Source organism: Desmodus rotundus, chromosome 1 (assembly GCF_022682495.2).
Source record: "Desmodus rotundus isolate HL8 chromosome 1, HLdesRot8A.1, whole genome shotgun sequence".
Taxonomy (NCBI): domain Eukaryota; kingdom Metazoa; phylum Chordata; class Mammalia; order Chiroptera; family Phyllostomidae; genus Desmodus; species Desmodus rotundus.
Genome location: NC_071387.1, coordinates 69,258,400 through 69,278,269, shown reverse-complemented (window position 1 = coordinate 69,278,269; position 19,870 = coordinate 69,258,400). Strand labels below are relative to the sequence as shown.

The following is a 19,870-nucleotide window of genomic DNA, read 5'->3' as shown; positions in this document are numbered from 1 at the left end:
AGAGATTTCTGTTTCCTAATATTCTGTGCTAAATTCTGGATGGCCCCATCTGTCCTTAAATAATCTGGAATTCATTTTCAAAAGATTTAGCTGGCTGGCTTTCTAAGTCATTAGTTTTCATCCACCAAACATTTACTGAGCAGCTATCATATTATAGGCCTTGAGCCCAATGTTGAAACACAGAGATGAGGAGGGCCCAGTTCTTACCTCACCTTCAGGTCATTTACAATCCAAACAGACTGTCAAACAGGCTATTACAATGTGGTGTGGAAAAGGCTGAAGACCAAGGTGAGATGGACCATGTGGTAGGGAGTGGAGGGCGTTGTCCTCACACTAACTTTAAGGGGTAAAAGAAGCCTTTCCTGAGGTATCCAGAAGTGAGCTCAGTCATGGACTAGGGCATCTTTTTGGGCAGTGTGTGCTTAATCAAAACGACTGACTGATTCTACTTCTAAGAAGTTATAATTGAGTAAAATATACTTTCTTATATTTTTACCTGATAGAAATTATCTATGCTATGACTCTAAAGGAACCTTGAAGTTGTTGCTGGATACCTTGGCAACTTGAAAACTCTGAACTACAATGTTCTAATCTATGCAATAGGGGTAGTTCACAGGGTTGTTTGGAGGGTCAATTTAGAATGATGCAAAAGAACATTTAGCACAGGGCCTGAAATGCACTGAATGCTCATTAAATGGTCAAAGTTTTAAATCATGAATGCCATTCACAAATCCTGCTTCCGGTCTTCATTTCTAGCATGAGGCGGTTGCCTGTATGAGGATGCAGCTAATATCTGGACCAAACTTCTACTTTGCTCAACGAAGGAAAGAACATTCAAGGATCTTTTGTGTATGTGCTTCTGGTTCATACTTTTTCATAAGATTCATGGAGGAATTTATCTTTCCTAATACTCTGGTTCTATTCTTATTGCCTCCCCACCCAAAAGAAAGTCTTTTTCTGAGATGCCCAAACTAGCACAGATATAGAAAGCCAATGACCTATATCACCTGCCAGGAGCCATCAGGATGTGGAAACGGATACTTCCCCTTTTATGTCAAGGGCAGACGAATGAATTAGGCACTGAAAGAGACCAAATGAAATCTGATATCTCAGGTTTGTGCAGTCAGCTACTATAAAACTAAGTGGTTGGAGAAAGCAGGGCAAGGCAGTAATCATGCCTAAAAGGAACCTGAAGAATAAGTGAACAAGTGTCTGCTAAAATAGAGTCTGTGCTTTTTTTCAAAGGCCTAAGTCTCCATTTGCTGGTGATTTATACAAAACCTACTTGAGTGGATATACAAGGTCAGCCTGGTAGTCAACTCAAAAAGCCTGCGATCAATATTTTTAATTCAGAAATGGTAGACAAAGGTGTTGTACATGCAATAAATTTAATGTGCTATTTTATTAAGCATAGAAAAATAATTTTTCTAGAAAGGTCTGAGTTTCAGCTCATATTTAATAATGACTGTGGCTCTACTGCAGAAAGAAGGGAAGAGTTAATCCCCAATTGTGCCCACATGTGCAGTGGCAGCAGAAACTGGCAGAAAGAGCCCTGAACTAGCCTTGAGTACTATTCTTGTCTCCACGCTCTCTAACTGTAGGCTCCCTGCCAGCAACTGCTTTTGTGAAGCCACTAGGAGCTGCTGACTGGTTTCATTTCCTTGTTCATCCAAAAGCTATATTTAGAGTTACAACCCCTGGAGATTTGGGAGACCCTGAGACAGGTCAAGGGATATCATTCTGCTCTAACCAACAATCACCTTGCAGGAATCCTCTCTTGACCTAGGCCAAGAGAGTAAGCTCAGTGTTAAGGTAAAATGGTAGGACCATGGGAAAACAGAAGAGAAAGAGGAAACTGAGGCGAAGAATACTGTGCTGGTACTAGAGCTGTGTGCTCTCTTCCTTTCATGACCTCATTTAATCTTAACTAGCATGTAAAAACAGTTAGTATCCATTTTCACGTTCTAAAATGATAGGTAAATTGGTTAAAGTGAAAAATTAAGCAGAAATACAAACCTAAGTTTCCAAAGTCTATTTCCCTGTCTTTTCCTTACGTGGTTCACTGTCTCTGCTTAGAGCGCCCTCTGGTGGGCAGGGGATTTTTCTAGCCTGAAAGCTTTCTCTAGACCCTATATACCCTAGTCCCTGAAAAGACCTGTCTCACCTTCTGGGTTAAATGGGGCAGGAGTCTGCCTGGGTTTGACAGGGACACTGTGACAGTGGCATTTTCTGGGCCTGCCTCAGTGATTCTAAGTACTTTAGTGTGCATGACCAAAGTTTCAGGGCAAACAGACTTCCTTCTTTGGGGGTACGAATTCTTTCAAGAGAGAGGATATCTATTTTGATAAATATGTCTCAATTTTTCCCTTTCTCATAGTTGTCCTCTCTGTAAAACAGCGTTAGTAACACCCATCTTACAGTACTACAGGCTGGTGCAAACTGCTTCAGAAGAAGAATATAACTATTAACTCTTTGAAAACAAAGAGATACATGGAAAGTTTGCAGTTTGCAAAGGTTTTGTATAGATATTAACTCATTGGTTCTCAGAGAATCTGAGAAACAAATATTATGTCCATTTTACAGAGGCTCAAGAGGTTTAGTGACTTGCTTAAGATAAAGTGGTCAATAGCAGCCATGCTTTCACTCAGTATTCTGACCTCAAACGGCGTGGTTTTGTCACTAAAATACCCACTCTCTAATTATATTAAGTAACAAACTTCTACCAGCAATAAGAGAAGGGGGAAGATGATATGAAATTAAGCCACTGTCTTATTCCTGCACAAGATTTCAGGAGTTTAAGGTACAATGTTGTATATGCCATGGAGGAAATAGAAACAATTCATGTTACCCAGGTGGAGGGAAAGTGGGGTGGCAGGGCTGGAAATGGTATTACACAGGAAAGGCTTTATGATAAGCAGTTGGACGGAATTTTGAGTGAAAGATGTCAAAAGTTCAAATCAGGAATCAGGTAGAGGAGTGAAGATAGTCAGGTTGGGAAAAACTGATAAATCTATTATTGCTCAACTGCAGGTTGCATGGGAAGAAATAGTGGAAGACAGCGCTGCAAGGTAGATGAGGATGACTTCGAATGGCCAAGCCGGATGAAAGCACTAGGCCTGTCTTCTGCCAATGATGTGAAGCAACCGAAGGTTCTGAACAAAGGAAAATCTGATCCCCCTCCCCACCCCACCTTACTCTGGTATTGTTGGGAAGGACTGATTGAAATGGGAGAGATTAGAAGGTATCTAGGAGAAATCTGCCTAAATACAGATAAAACAAAGAGAGCCTGGATCAGGGCTGCAACACTGGGAATGTAGATGTAGGGTGAAATGCTAGGACTTGACCTGGGCAGAAAATCAAAGAACCCAGTGACTGATGGGATATGATGTCTAGTCAGGGGCTGGAATCAAGAGCTGTCCTGAGAGTGTGAATGATCTGATTTAAAGGATAATGACAGAACTGGGAAGACAAAACAGGGAGAAGGGCTGGTGTAGAAGGAAACGTGGTAAGTTTGGCAGAGCTGAATGAAAGTTGTGGTTGATCGCTCAGATTGAGATGTGACGTAGATCTGGAACATGGCAGGAGGTCCAAGCTGGGGACTCAGGAGTCAGGGCACAGGGTAGCTAGAGGTGAATGGAATGGCCGATGCAGAGAGACAAGTCAGGTGCAGAAATTAGGCAGACCCTCAAAGAAAACCCACCAAAAGAGACAACACAGGAATATTAAGAGGAACAGGGGAAGAACGTGAAAAATTCAATGTCACAGGTGAAAGTGATGAGAAATATCAAGAAGCAGATGATGGCCAATCGTATGTTATCCATAAAGACATAAAGGAGGATGTGGATTAGGATGCAACTATTAGATAAGTTTCTGGTGGTCTTTGTGCTCAATTTTAATAGAGCTGTGTGGGTTTACACCAGATTGAAAGAGGGTGTAGAGAGAGAGAGAGCGGGATGAGGAGGAAGGAAAAGTGTAGGCTACAACTTTTGGGAAGCAGACAGCCTGAGGCTCATAGCCAACCATCTGGTTCTAAACCACCTTTCCAACTTTACCCACCATTTTGCTCCAAGAAATAATTAACTTCGTATACCTTGTCACTTGTCTATCACTTGACTGCGTCAGACTCAGTTTGCATATTCTGTTTTCTTATCCCTCTTCATTTTTGGCCCCTCTCTGCCCATTGGAGTCTTCTGCACTTCTCAAGGCTCAGCTCATGTCCTGAAGCCTCCTTGAATTGTTCTCCTTCTAGTTTTTCTTTACTGGTGCCTCAGGTCTCGAGAGTGGTGAAGTAACCAGAATAACCTGGACTTTATACTGGTATTTAAATAATTTTCATATAAAGCATGGGAGACTTAAGTCTCCTTACAGAATAAAAAGTAACACTTATCAGCCTTTACACTGTAAAAGATCAGGCTCCGACAGTGGAGTTGGGCAGGGGATGAAGGAGGCTTGCAGGAAAGAATGAAAGAAAGAAGAAAATTCTATCCACTGTCAATTGAATAGATAAATGCAGATTTAATTAGTTATAAATGTAATTAGTAGAAAAAATAAGCACAATAGTACAATGATAAATTTAGATAGGAGAAAGGGGAAGTGAGCTAAATCCTCTTGCCATGGGGAACAAAAGATAGTACAAAATGTACACAATAAAGTATTTTATGTGCATATTTTAGTGCTGTGACCTAACCAGCAGAAGATGGAAGAGCAGAAGCAGTCAGAAGACTGCTGGCAGTAGGCTGAGAGTGGGGAGTGGCAGGTCAGGGCATGGTATTTTCAAATTATTGTCTGCTCTGTTATTTTGATTTTTGTCGTGCTTTTACCATGCACATGTATACTTTGATAATAAAATATGAAAAATAAAAATAATTTTGTGTATTTGTAATGCCTTAATGAACCCTGCCTTTCCCCTAGGTTGTAAGCACTTTCAGGGAAGGGATTTTGTGTTTCCTGTTCTTCACAATGCTGGTGTGATAATGGGCAGAGGAAACCGAAGGTCGACTCCATAATCGTTCCCATGTGTCTGTTATTGCCCCCAGTGTGCCCTTGCCTGCAATGGTCAGGCTGGACCAACTAGTCCAAATGGCCATCTATCATAAAACACAGAGGAGTATCTGCAGTTCATGATAGTGAGTTAGCTTAAACACAGCTAATGTATAGCAAACTTCAACTTTCATACATAAACTTCTGGTGGCAACGTCTAACTCCTTCTTAGTTGTGGAACCCTGCCCTTAAGAATGACATCTGCCTGGTGAAGTCTGGATGCCTGATGCCCTCTGTACTCCCTCTCCCTTCTCCTCCCACCACAGGGCACACTAGGCTGTTGTTTCATTGTATCGGAATTGGGGTTTCTTATTACAAAACTACTTCTCTGTGATGGCAAGTGATCACAGTTCAGGTTTTAAACCAACACAAGTCAATTCTACGACTAAGGATACTGCCTTCCATCAATACCATTTGCAAAGTACCTTTCTGTCTCATCCTCTTCTCTAGGCATTCTCTACCCAGCTACCCTGTGCACTTTGGACCACAGAGGTTGCTTGAGAAAAGGCCTTCACTAACTAGCTCTTTGGTAGGAAGCAGAGCTTCCTGGTTGTATCAGAACTAGTAGTTGGCCCCCTACCTGGCTCAAGTGTAGGATCATGATGTTCCCTTTTTAACACTCTACTGCCATCCCACCTGCAGCTTCCAAGACCTTTACTGTGTGGCTAATTTACACCCAGTTTCATGCACAACACAGACAGTTAGATATTTGTTCCATTTATATTAACTTGACATAATAAAGTACCATGATATAGAGGACCACCGGCATCTCCGCCCACCCCTCCCACTATTAAGTTATTATAACCTGATTTGGATTATCGTTCCTGAAAACAAAGCAGACTTTACAAGACTGAAAATGGATGATTAAAGAAAAGAAGAAGAAAGAAAGGAAAAGAAAAAAAAAGGAAAGGAAAGGAAAGGAAAGAAACTCTATATTACCTTGAGGAAAAGGAATTTCAGGACGTGTTTAATTTAAAATACCATATATGCCATTTGTTACAGAGTGAAAGGTCACTTGTTCCTTGCTCGTGTCGTGCAGTAGTAGTACCCTGTTTTGTTTTGCTAATTTTGGGTCTGCAATTTCAGCTCTTAAAAACAGTGGCAAAGGCTAGCAAGCACCCAGCAAAGGTAAGGCTTTCATATCTGCTTGGCGGGGAGAGAGGCAGGAGGAAACCAGCAAAACAAGTCAATGTAATTCTGCTATTTGCACAGACAGCGGTGGAAGGAAAGCGAAGCTGCGGATGTGGATGGCTGACCTTTAATCCAGAAAGAGTCGCACTAAGGATGGAAAATAGATCACTTCAGTCCAGTAGGAAGATTTCAGACAGGTGAGCTGATGGAAGAAGAAAGTCTGGCATTAAATTGTATACGAAGCTGCTGACCACAAAAACAGGGCCTCTAAGAAAAGGGAGTGAAACAATCATGCCTCCAAATGACATTTCGACTACAGGACTGGGAAATGGGATTGCAGATGTCAGCAGAGGACTACAATGACAACAATTGAAGAGCTGGTTACAGTCACAGGGCTCGTGTGGCTTCGTAAAGGGCACAGATCTACTAACATTATAGTGACATATCTCTCAACTTAGTACAGTTTACTTTTTCTGCCCCCAGATGGATTAAATCACCAAATAAAATAATGGTTTTAATATAAAAAATAATTGATGGACCAGAAATTAGTGAATACCAGGCCTTTGGCCTCGTGCAAGGAATTTACCTTCATTATTTCTTAATCCTCAGAACAACATTAAAAATAAATTAATATCATCCCCAGTTCACAAATATAGAAACAAAGTTTTAAGCAACTTAAGTTCCTGCCCTGCATATCCCCACTCCCCAAAAGTAAGAACTCAAACCCAAACCCTTGGGATTACAAAGTCAATGCTCTTTTAATGAAGAGAAAGTAAACTATAGAATACAAAATTTGAATTCGCCTCTCGGCTCTATTGCTTACTAACTGGCCTTGGGCATGTGCATTTCTGTAGTCTCACTGCTCCATTCAATAAAATGGGACCACTAGCCTCTCTCATGGGGAAATTCAATGAGATTACATTAAGACAATTTATCCTAAACACTTTGCAAATTAACTGGCTCATAGTTAGTACTCAATAAAACACTAGACAAATATGTCTTTTCCTAAGTAACCACAAAAGGTATAAATTGTATTTTAGCATTTTAACATGATTTTCAGTTATTCAGTGGAAATATTTGTTTGTGCACCAACATATACTAGGTGTATGAAACTAGAATAACGTATCAAAACAGAAGGGGAGTAGATTCTAGCGAGCTTAGCCTAGAACACAGAGAGAGGAGCCTAATCAGGGAGATAGATAGATGCCTTTGAAAAGAAAAAGGCAAAGCCACACGGAGTTGGTCAAGCGGAAAATAAGGAACAAAGGAACAAGTGCTTGGCATGTTTTCGAAGAAAATTAGGAATTCAAATCCATCTGCTCAATTTCTAACAAAGTTAAAGAAAATTCAACAGAAGGCCAGGTCTGCTCTAATAGCTGGATAAGAATGAAATACAAACTGGGAGTACCATTTGGCATCATAATGCAGGCTGGGCAACACCAAGAGCGCCAAGGTGTAACCTGGGGCAAGCCCCAGGGAGATTCTTGAGTAGGGGACAGAATCAAAGGTATGGGAATGGGACTTGCCATTTCCTTTTGGATCTTGGACCCTGCGAATGTTGAGTGATGACTGGACTCAACCACATTCTGCCCTTTGATTTCCATATGCCTACTCACATGTCTGTTGCTTTTAACTGCCAAGAACAGAAGCCATCAATTGCCAGGGAGAAAAGTCCAAGAAGCATCTTTTTTCTCCTGTATCTTCCAGCTTGGAGTATGAAGAAAGGAACCGATTGCTACAATTTACTTTTATTTTTTATCTGACAGAGGAGAACAATGGTTCTTTTCTCATTTCCTCCCGGTTCTAACTAGTAAAGAAAGAGAGGTGTATCAGTTCTCTTTAACAGTTTAATAAATAAAATGGTTCCCCTAATCAAGGGAATACTCATCCCTATATGTCTTGGTGATTTATAGTTTTTAAAAAATAAATGATAACCCTGGCAGGTGTGGCTCAGTCGGTAGGGTGTTGTCCTGTAAACCAAAAGGTCACTGGTTCAGTTCCCTTCAGGGCATGTACAGAAGGCAACCAATTGATGTTTCTCACCCTCTCTTTCTCCCTCCCTTCCCCTTTCTCTAAAAAATCAAAAATCAAAATTAAATTAGAAATAAATGATAGACTATTTTTAAGAGCAGTTTTAGGTTTAAGAAAAAAATTGAGTGGAAGTACAGAGTTCTTACCTCCTCAGCCCTGTCCCCCCGAGTTCTCCCTAATAGTAATATGTTGCTGTAGTGCAATAACATTTACAGCGAACAAAAACTAGGCACTTCACTAAACGGAGTCCAGAGTTTACACCAGAGTTCACCTCCTGAGTTGTTGTCCAGTTCTCTGGGTTTTAGCAAATGTGTAGTATCGTGACTCCACCACTGCAGTAACATACAGAGTAATCCCACTGCCCTGGAAATCCTCTGTTCCACATATTTAACCCTCTTCCTTCCCCCAGCCACATATTTTTATTTTGCTACCGCTATAGATTTGCCTTCTCCATAATGTCATATGATTGGAATTTATACAGTATAATTAGACTGATTCCTTCCACTTAGCAATAGGCATTTAAGTTTCCTCTGTGTCTTTTCTTGGTTAATTGTTTTTGAGCACTCTTCCTCTGTATAATAGAGTTGGCTAAGTCATATACATCTTAGTGTTAAAAAGTGAGCAAAATGACCTCTGACTCTTAGGCTAGAATAAGTCTAAGCCACAGAGACCTTTCAAGATACAGCATTTTCCCTCGGTTTCTATTTCATAGGGCAATAATTTCCCACCAGGAAAAAAAAAACTTCTTCATATCTGCCTTAAATTACTGGAATCCATTTGGATTTCAATGAGAACATAAAAGAAATAGAATTGTTCTTTTTCTCACTCAACAAGCACTTCCTGAGCACTGACTATGTGCCCATTTCTGTGCTAGTAGGCACTGGGGTTTATAAATGAGTAAGACCAAGTCCTTACCCTTAAAGATCTAAATGTCTTTGCTCCTCCCAATGTTTTTTTGCATTCTCCCAATGTAAACGTTTTTTGTCTTGTTAATCACCTTCCAGAAAAACTTCAATCATTTTTAGTTTCCAAATGTATCGAGCGCAAATCTGGTGCCAGGAGTTCAAGGTTCTACCATTTTAATTTACCTAACCATCTTTCATTGTTTCCCAAACAATGATCACAATTGTCACACGTTCATGTGATGAAGAACTCTTTTTTAAAGGGAGGTTTAATGAACTAGTAGCATGCTATGGCCATCCATCCGCTAAGACATGCTGCCCACCTTCATCTTCCTTGTTCCATCCATGAAGCTTCTCCAGCTGTGAGCTCTTGGGCCCTGTTTGTATCACAGTGGGCCACACAGGCACACGCTCACACTGCAGACCGAGAAGGGATGGGGATGCTCTGAAGCTGCCCTCGTCTGCGTGGGCAATCCCTGCAGCCATTCTAACCTACTATGCCAAGCCATACTGCCCACAACAGCTTCACAATAAGATTTCCTATCTCCTGGGCCTGCGTTCTGATTTCCCGAGAAATTTCCAAGTTCCTGAAAAGCAGGATGCTTGGAAAGCAAAATCCCCAAGACTTCTTGGAGGCATATTTGTACCTCAAGTTTCAAAATCCAATTATGAAACCCCAAATCTGAACATTGCTTATTCTCATAGTTCTGCATAAAGGGTGCAGAAAATCTGCTCTTAGGAGAGGGAACATGAGCCCTTCACTCCCGACTGAAAAGGAACATGGAAAACTTAGCAAAATACTATTCCACTATACAAGTAAAAAATTCTAGGTTTGTCTCTTCTTCTGTTAACTAAGAAGAGCCCTGCCCAACTTGGCCAGTTTGGGTATCTCCAGTCACCCTTTCAGGGTGTTATACAGTTTCTCCTGGAACTACAGGTCTTCACTACTTGGTTGGGGACAAGTGGATGGGCATGTTTAGAACCATTCAGTAATTAAAATCACTTTCTGCCTACCTTCTGTAAACAGAGCTTAATGATGGAGTTCCCTTCAATTCTATTAAAGCACGGTTTTAATGAAGTCTGTTATCTCAGCTTCTTTCTAGGAGATATGCTCCCAGTAATTATATTTTAAGGAGGCTCTCTTTTCCTTCTAGTGCTTACTGAATCACACACACACAGTGCGCTGTGATCTCTTCACAAAGAAATGAAAGAACAGTAAAAGGAAGGGAGTAGAGGTGGGCAGGGAGGAGCACCCAAGGAGAGCTGCTAGCTCTTTTCAAGTCCTTAGGAAGACAGAGCAGAAACAAATACACATTTTTAGCACAGTAATCTTTAGATAACCTTTAAAAGCTCACAATTCACTTTCAAGAACAACTGCTATATTCTGCTTTGTGGCCAGAGCCCTATCTTCTTCCTGACTCCGCCTTCTAAGGAGCACTGAGGTCACACCTCTAGGCTTTGTTTTGGTGTAATCTCAGCTTAATAGGAAAGACTGATTTATTCAAAATTGCTTACTTTCTGAAAAACACAAGGCAGGAAACAGAGAAACGGACCATTAACAGGCCAATACTCTGCATCATTTGCATTTCTTCATATGCAAGTCAACCACCTTCTTGTTGGCTAAGGGATGCTGTCCTGAAGACTAGTCAGGCCCTACTGGAACTTCCCTGAGATAGCAGGAGGAGCCCAAGGTGATGTGGAGATCAGAGTTAAAGGACCCCAATGACATCTTACTGGCAGCAATAACAGCTTATGGGTTCTATCAGTGGATACAAATCAGTTAATGCATTTGTACTGGTTCCAGCTTCCCTTCGGACTTTGAGATCTGCTAAAGGTTTATGAGAAAAATAAATTGTGGGTTGCCTTTCTTCCCATATAGCTTGGCTTAGAAATTCCCAGGAGATGCTACTTGATAGTAGCGGTGCGGTTGGTGGTAGTGGTGGTGAGAGCAGTAGTAACAGTAATAAAAAGACCAACCGTAACTGACATTTACTGTTTTATAAAATGAGCACGTGAGATTCTTACATCAACTCTGAGATATAGCTATTTATTATGTTCTTCTACAAATAAAGAAGCTAATGCTCAAAAGGAGGGTAAGTGACTTATCTGAAATCACCCATAATCAGTAAAGGGTACAGGCAGAATTCAAGTCTGGATGCTGGGACTCATATCCAAGATTTTCCCTCGATTCTGTCCTACAATATGGAACATCATCAGATGAAAAACCATTATCTCTGTCTCTGAATATACACTCTATTAAAAAAAGAAGTGCGACTGTTGCTTTATTAATATTCTGCTTATAATAACACCACTCAATAAATGAGATCATGGTATCCGACATTCTCTTCGCAGTATTAGAAAACTCTACCACAGAAGATATCATTAGTCCCACAAAACCATTTCTGGGTTTTCTGGGAGTGCATTACCATTTTCCACTCATATTCAGCTACATTCAGATTTAAAAAACACTTATTGAACACTGCCGTGGGTTAAGCCTACTATTAAATTCTACCACATATATATTCGTATTTCACGCTGTCAGCAGAGGAGGGAGGTTGCATTATTCCCATTTTCCAGAAGAGTACAGAAGAATAGATGAAGAAAAAAGAAGATACTCATCCATTCTTTCAGTCATCCAATAATTTATTTACTCAGCCAATATTTACTGAGTATCTATTATGTACCTGGCATGATGCTAGGCACTGGGGATGTAGAAATTAAATAACAGACAAAGGTTATTCTCAACCAAGGTTTAAGTTGAGGAAGATACACAATAAAAATAAACAAAGAGAGGTGAGATCATAAGTGCTATGATGAAAAATTAAATACAGGGATAAATATTGAGGTGGAGGTGAGGGCGATACCATTTTACAGTAAAGGCCTCTCTGATGATGCAGTTTCATTGGGAACATGAAGGTGGTGAAGGAGTGCATCTTCAGAGGAAGAGCATTCCAGTCACATTTATTGAAAATGACTTTGTGGCAGTACTGAGCTAGGTGTCATAGGTGGGAGGATTAATATGGCATGGTCTCGACCCACCTGGAGATGTAGCTCTGTTTGTGGAGATATATATAAATAAATTATGTTATAAATTATGAGAGTATGATAGATACATGTTCATGGTATTATGAGCAGGGCCAGGAATAGGGTGAGGCAAGTGAGGAATTTCATTTTGAATGAAGACAGTATCATTGTAATTCATTTTCCCTCTTGCCTCAGGTTCCATACTGCTCTGCATGGCACCGATTATGAACACAAAAATATTTTTTTACCTAGCGAGCTTTTCTTTTTATTGATGAGAGAGAGAGAGACAGAGGGGGAGAAAGAGTGGGGGGGATTTGTTGTTCCATTTATTCATGCACTTGTTGTTTGATTGTTGGATGGCCCTGACTGGGGGATCAAATCTGCAACCACGGTGTAGTGGGACAATGCCCCAACCAACTGAGCTACCTGGCCAGGGCTGTTTCTTACCCAACTTTATGGGGACTGGAGACAGCCACATTCAGAGCTTTGCCAGAGTCACAGAGCCAAGAAGTGTAGAACAAGGATTCAAATACACATTTCTATGATCAGGACCGTGGCTATGGCTATCTACCTGATCAGAATTCCCTCAGGTGTGCTCATTGTGTTTGAAGAGCAGTAAATCCACAGGATATTGATAGGTATAACAGAAAACAATAGCTTTAGTAAACAAATAAGGTTTTTTTAAGATTTTTTTTTTTTTTTTTTTTTTTTAGCGAGAGGGGAAGGGAGGGAGAAAGAGAGGGAGAGAAACATCAATGTGTGGTTGCCTCTCACATGGCCCCCACTGGGGACCTGACCTACAACCCAGGCATGTGCCCTGACTGGGAATTGAACTAGCAACCCTTTGGTTCACAGCCCATGCTCAATCCACTGAGCTATACCAGCTAGGCAGTAAACAAATAAGTTTTGACAATATTCAGCATTTAAGAATTTTAACTGGTTTCTTTATTGCAGGACATTTTAGAGCCTCCATGACGCTCCCAAATAGAAGTATGGTATACAGAATTTCCAAAAATGATTTTTAACCATAGACTTAGCCCTATAATTAACCTTGGACCCATAATTAAAGCAAGCATTACCCAGCGCTGAGACTAGTATTTCTTCCTTCACAAACCACAAGAGCAAAGTTTGTAATCAACAATAACACAACTGCCACTTATTGTGCATGTACTGTATGCCAGCACTGTATACATACGTATACATAGTATATATTATGTATATACTATAGATTATAGTATATACTATATACTATACTATAGTACATATTATATATTATAGTCTATATTATAGTACATACTATATATATTATACTATAGATACCCATAAATGTACACATGCATATGTATATGATTACATCCATGTAACACCCCTGGAAAATACTTATTATGTGTCCTTGGTAGTTGAGGAAAGCTGAAGAGCTTAAAGAATTTGAATAAATAGCCAGGCAGCATGTAAATGGCAGATCCCAGATTCCACCCTGACTCTGACTCCAGAGCTGAGGTCCTCCGCCACCCCACCGTGCTGCCATCACACAGTCCATGCAGCAAAGCTGGCTAAGAGCATTTCTGCTGGACTTGGGGATTTGAATAAGAAATTAGAACAGTATTAATGCCAAGCAATTTGGGAAATAAGCTTATAGAACAAAATGAGCTATGAATATGCTTAACTCTGCAAAGTTGATTTTGGTTTGGTTTGGTTGTTTGTTTTCTGACCCTAGTGTGTATCCAACTATCTTGCAGATTTTTGGTGATTATGAAAAAACATATCATTTCCTAGGGTTTTTTTTTTCCCATAGGCACTACTATTTTACTTATTTTTTTCACTCAACAGAGAGTTTGTGCAGCAATGTGGTATGCATTCTGAATCCAAGAGGGCCATGCTGTAGGGCTGCATCAGCCTTGCCTTCTGATCATGCAGACAGTCGGGCAGCCTGTCCACAGCGGGGCAGCAGTCCGTACCTCAGCCATGAGTACTTGACCCAGTCAAATGTCTTCCATGCTCACAGGGCTGACCTATTAGCTTGAACTCCATGAACAAAATGTATAAAAATACAAATGAATATGGAAGGGAGACCCAGGTGGCAGATTCCATGTGTTATTTTTAGTCAGATCTCCAAAATCTTTTCACCTCATAAAGAGACTCTATCTGGACTCAGCCTTATTCCTTCTGAGAAGCTGATTAAATAAGAAAGGAGTTTTGCCACTAATAGGCAATGCCCAACGAAAATGAGGCTCTTGTGGCTCATCTCAAAAGGAAAACTACCAGAAAGCAGTGAATTTGCAAAGAAGTGAACCTCATAAATTGTGCACAAAAAGGTTTTGAAAATTCAGATAAAAAGCTCAGTTCCAGCATGACCATCTGTTATTTCCCCCTAAAAGAAGATAGCTAGTAGTTTATAAAAGCAATAAAGCAGTTTCTGAGCTCAAAGGCAATTGCAAGGACTTCCAGTTACAAAGCAGGGAACGGACACACTGACGTCTGGCTGAACATGCTTTCCTGCCCCCTCACCACCTCCCCAGACAGAGGCAAGGATTCTTTTAGTAATTGGTGTCGGATCCACTGTTTTGCTCCCTCAAAATGATGATGACTGGGTGTCAAAATTGCCTTCCCCGTTTTTCTTCTGTCAATGTTCACAACTTTTTAAACTTTTTTATCGGGAAATCTTTTCTGTACACACATAACATCTTTAGCCTCTTCTGTATCACCCTGCCCCAGCCCCTTCCAATTCTCATCTAGTTGTCTTAAAGAACTCTCTCCTCCCCCGTTTAAGTGATGCACTTAGAATGGAATCGAAACCTGATTGGCCAATTTGAAAAGTTGATGATATACCTAGATCAAAAACAACGAAATTTAATCACAAACCAGTGAAATCAACTCTTGAGGCCGCAAAGCAAGTCTCCCGCAGTTTCTCCCCCAGAGCCTACATTCTGCTCCTTCAGTAGCAATGTGGTTAAGAGCTTGGCAAAGACTTGTGCTACTTGTACTATAATCTTGGCTCTATGCTTCCCAGAAGCCTGGCCTTGGGTGAATCATTTGACCTCTAGATCCCTCGATTTTCTCAAAGGTAAATTGTGTATAATGAGGTACCTTTCGTGTGGAGTAGTTAGGGTTACATGAAATAACTCATTTAAAGTGAAGAACAAAATGCCTGACACATTTTTAAGTCCCCAAATAATTTTATTTGTTGTTGTTATTAGTAGTAGTATTGGCAGCAGCCACTATATTGTTCTGTGATTAAATTGTTCTTATTAGAACTTACCAGCCTTTTGTAGTAACTACTAAGATGGCAACTATATTTTTCCTATTGTTTTATTATAAAGGCACACTGCCAGTGCTTAAATAACAATAGGAGCCTAAGCTTGGCCAATGACAATGTCAAAGGACATAAAGCAAGGGGGAAGACCCAGGCCACCTGGTGAGTCCCTGCTTCAAAAACTGACCATCAGCCTCATGGGCCCTTTGAGAGGTCTGATTTTGTCAGCTCGCCAAGAGTGGATCTGGATCTGAGGAGTCTACTTGAATTAACCAAATGTTACAGAAACAACCCCCCTCCCCACCAGGTCATTTTTCTTTTCTTTTTAGTATGGTTCTTCTTTGCCCACCCACCCCCATGTTAGGAACTGTGGCTCTCAATGCCAGAATTTGGTAAAAAAAGGAAAGGAACTATTTATTCAAAAGTTATACAGGTTTAGGGTAATGATGGAATGTCATAGTTAAATCCCAAAGTCCCTTTAAAACACCCACAAATACACACACAGTCCTGCCTCCCCTTGCCAAACCAGGCCAGTCAGGGGTACCGTGTGTTAGGAAAAGAAAGAAGTCCGTAGCTTGGCCAGACTCCTGTTCTTAATCCAAAACCTCATCTTTGTTATGGGCCCGAGGGAGTCCCTCTGCATTCTTTCGGACCACTAAGAGAGAGCTCCACATGGCTGCTCCATATTGCTTTTCTGCTTCCTAAGCACCCCCTCTCCCCTTCCCAAAACCGTGTGGTTAAGCCCCTGCATGGCTGCTGTGCCTGGGTTTAAATTGCACCTGGGTTTAAATCATGGCTGGGATCTTCCTCTGTAACCCCATTTCCAACTCCTCCCACAATTGGCTACACCTGCCAACATTCTTGTATTCTCTGCCTTTCTTGGCTGCCATAGTTAGTCTGGGCAGGTGTGGCCCTGTGGCCTGGAATGAACCATCTCCAAACTCTCAAGCAGGCTGTCTAATGAGGAGCTGCCTCCCAGCTACATCAGGTCAAAGTCATGCATATCTCCCTGGCTCTGAGCAGGCTGTGAAGTTCGCCTGCTATTACTGATATGCAAAATAACTCTCAATCCCCTGCTGCTGCTTTTCCCAGCTCCCAAGCTGGGTCTGTGGGAGGCCCTGGGACCTCTCAGCCTATACCACATTAAGTCTACACCCCATTACACAAACTCTGGAAACGTTCATAGAACTGCAACAACTATCTTTCAATTTACAATGATAAAAACTATAACTGTGATGGGGCTATACTACTTATGGCAGCATGATCAGAAAAATCTCTTCCTACAGGTAGGCCAACTTCACACATCAAATTTTAAGTGGAAGTCGTTGGGTGAATATGCAAGCAAAATGAGAGAGTTCGCTGATGTCAACTACATCACCTAAAATAACATGCATCTATCTCCCAAAGAGGCCAGTCCCTTCAGAGGTCACTAGCTAAGCTCCCTCCACGGCACACAGTCCCACCTCAGAGCCCGTCAATGGATGTCTGGGGCACCCCTTTCTCATTTCTTCCAGGGCTAAAACCTTTCTGACTTACGTTTTCCTTTTTCAGGTGTTATCTTATAGGCCTGGACTACATATTGCTTTTTGATTATAACTTTGCATATCTCTGCTCCAATCAATTATTCCCTGGGGGGCATTTCCTTTCCCTTATACACAAGCTCTTGAGATAAACCTCAATGTACTGGCAACATTTAGCAATTCCATTATATTATTTAAAAAAATAGGTACATGGGCATGGGGTGCTGTTGAAGGTTCAATGAAGTATCACATTATTATTTTTTAAACTATCTTCAAGTTCTAAATAAATAACTTTACAAACTTATTGGACATTGTCCCCATCCCTTGCCTCCATTTATAAGATAAAATCATGCTAATTTCACTTTTAAGCAAAAGGATTTCTATTTCCAATAATGTTTCTTTTCAATGACAAAGGAGATCATTGGAAATATTTTGGAGTAAATGTGGCCTCCAAAGGGTGATACTTGTGGCATGCGCGTTTGCATTTAGGAGTTCTTAGTAACATGAAACAATCTTTAAAGGGTTAAGTGAAAAAATAAAGATTAAAAATGGTATATTCAGAATATATACAGTATAGCACAAGATTAAGCTGTCCTCTTAAATTTATTGTCTAACACATTTGCATTTCTCTGCCACACCCTAAACAGACATACAAGTGACATATCTTGCCTCAGTTTCTTTATCTGTGCTATGGGAAGACTGCTATCTCATAGATGACAATGAAGGTTAAATGAGTAGTAACGTGTTTAGAATGTGATCTGGCCCATAATGATCAGTCAATAACTCTAAGCTCACTTTCACTTCTATCATAAAAATATGAATAAAAATCAGAGAGAATATTTCCAAATATTATTACTATCTGCCTCCAGTAAGAAAGATCTATGTGCTTTCTTTCCTTTGATGTCCTGTGCTTTCTCCAGATTTTGTGTCATGACCATAGAGTACTTAGATTATCAGAAATGGGATAGGCTTTCAAAAATATATATATTGTCTCAGTTGGTGACTCTTAGCCTGAAATAATGTTTTTCAAAAACCCCTTTGAAGATGCAGTTTGAGGTGTAAAACTATTACTTTTCTGCTGCTGCCATAACAAATTACCACAAAGTTAATGGCTCAAAACAAAAGCAACTTATTACCTTAGAGCACCACACTTCTAAAGTCTGACATGGGACTCCAGGTGTGGGAAGCTGTGAGGGAGCTTTGTCAGTAGAGCCCCCTGTCTACCATGGAGGAAAATAAGTCTATCAAGACGTGATCTACTTGGAGAGGAAAGGTGGCCAATCTCTCAAAGGAGAAGGGCCAGGAGCCTGTTCCTCAATGGGCTTTTATTGGGTTTATTTGCATAGGAATACAGGGCATATAGGTAAAGCTCATCGATCATTGTCAGGCAGTAATGATCAAACAATAGATAACATTCAAAGAACTCTGAGGGCTTATTTTGAGTCAGTGTCAGATAGTTAAAGGGCCATAAATCTTTGGGGAACAAACTCGTTTCATGCATGGACCCTTATTTTAATTGAAGGTATTAGCAAAGTAGGTTTCATAGGATTTTATGCATTCTTTCTTAGGCCTGAGCGTCCTAGGGAACCCACCCTTTCCAGCAGAGAGCTGCACCCACCTGCAGCATTGTTTCAGGCTTAAGGCAGGGAGGGTAAGTAAGGCAGCCAAGAGATTAGGAGACCTCTTGCAGACAGAATGAGGACTCAGGCTATGTCAAAGCTGAGGGGCAAGGGCCCATCACCCCCTTTTTCTATAGCTCCCCAAGTCCTTCCCTGAGGGCCCCTTTGCAACCGTGCTTGTCTTAAGTTGTCCCTCCTTTGAGAAAAGTTACTGGTCATTGGGTAACTGATCATGCACCGGGGGCCAGGCAGGGTGAAGTAAAGTGGGCAGAGATGGTGTTCCTGCCAGGAAGATAAGCTTTGTCTCCTAAGTGGCTTAGGTCCCGTGGTCCCTCATTCAGCCTTAGCCATGGGGGGGGTTACAGCTTCTGAAATCAGACAGGGCAGTTCCCAACAGGCAGGCTTGCATTCCTTTGAAGGAGTAGGAGACCACTGATCTAAAGTTGCACTGTCCCATAAGGGAGGCATAAATATATGGCTATTTAAATGTAAACTAATTAAAATTAAATTCTATTACAAATCCAGTTTCTCTCTCACTCTAGACACATTTCACATGTTCAATCGCCACATGTGGCTATTTTTAAACAACAACAATGTGAGACATGTCTTTATGGTCAGTTTTTGACAAAGAGGGCAGGAGTATAAAAGGGAGTAAAAATATCCTCATCAATAAACGGTGATGGGAGGACTAGACAGGTACATGCAAAAAAATGAAACTAAGCTGCCAACTTATACCATATACCAGAATAAACTCAAGATGGATTAAAGACTTAAATATGTGACACCACAAAAGTACTAGAAGAAAACATAGGCAGCAAAATTTCAGATATCCCATGAAGCAATATCTTTGCCAATATATCTCCTAGGGCAAGGGAAATAATGGAAAAAAAAAAAAAATGGGACTATATCAAACTAAAAAGCTTCCGCACGGCTAAAGAAACCATCATCAAAATGCAAAGGAAACCTACTGTATGGGAGAACCTACTTGCCAAAGACACCTTGGACAAGGGTTTGATCTCCAAAATACACAAAGAACTCATACAATTCAACATCAGGAAGACAAACAATCCAATTAAAAAATGGGAAAAGGTCCTGAATAAACACTTCTCCAAGGAGGACATATAGATCACCCATGGACATATGAAAGGGTGCTCAACATCCTGAGCCATTGGAGAGATGCAAATTAAATCATAATGAGATATCACACTTCATACCAGTCAGAATGGTCATCAATAATAAATCAACAAATGACAAATGCTAGGAAGGATGTGGAGAAAAGGGAACCCTAGGGCACTGTTGGTGGGAATGCAGACTGGTGCAGCCACTGTGGAAAACAGTATGGAATTTCCT

At 40.8% G+C, this 19,870-nt stretch overlaps 1 pseudogene; it reads left to right on the top strand.

Moving 5' to 3' along the window:
* LOC112302791 (glutamine synthetase pseudogene) overlaps nt 1-19,870 on the top strand; it is a 42,240-nt pseudogene that overhangs the window by 9,774 nt on the left and 12,596 nt on the right.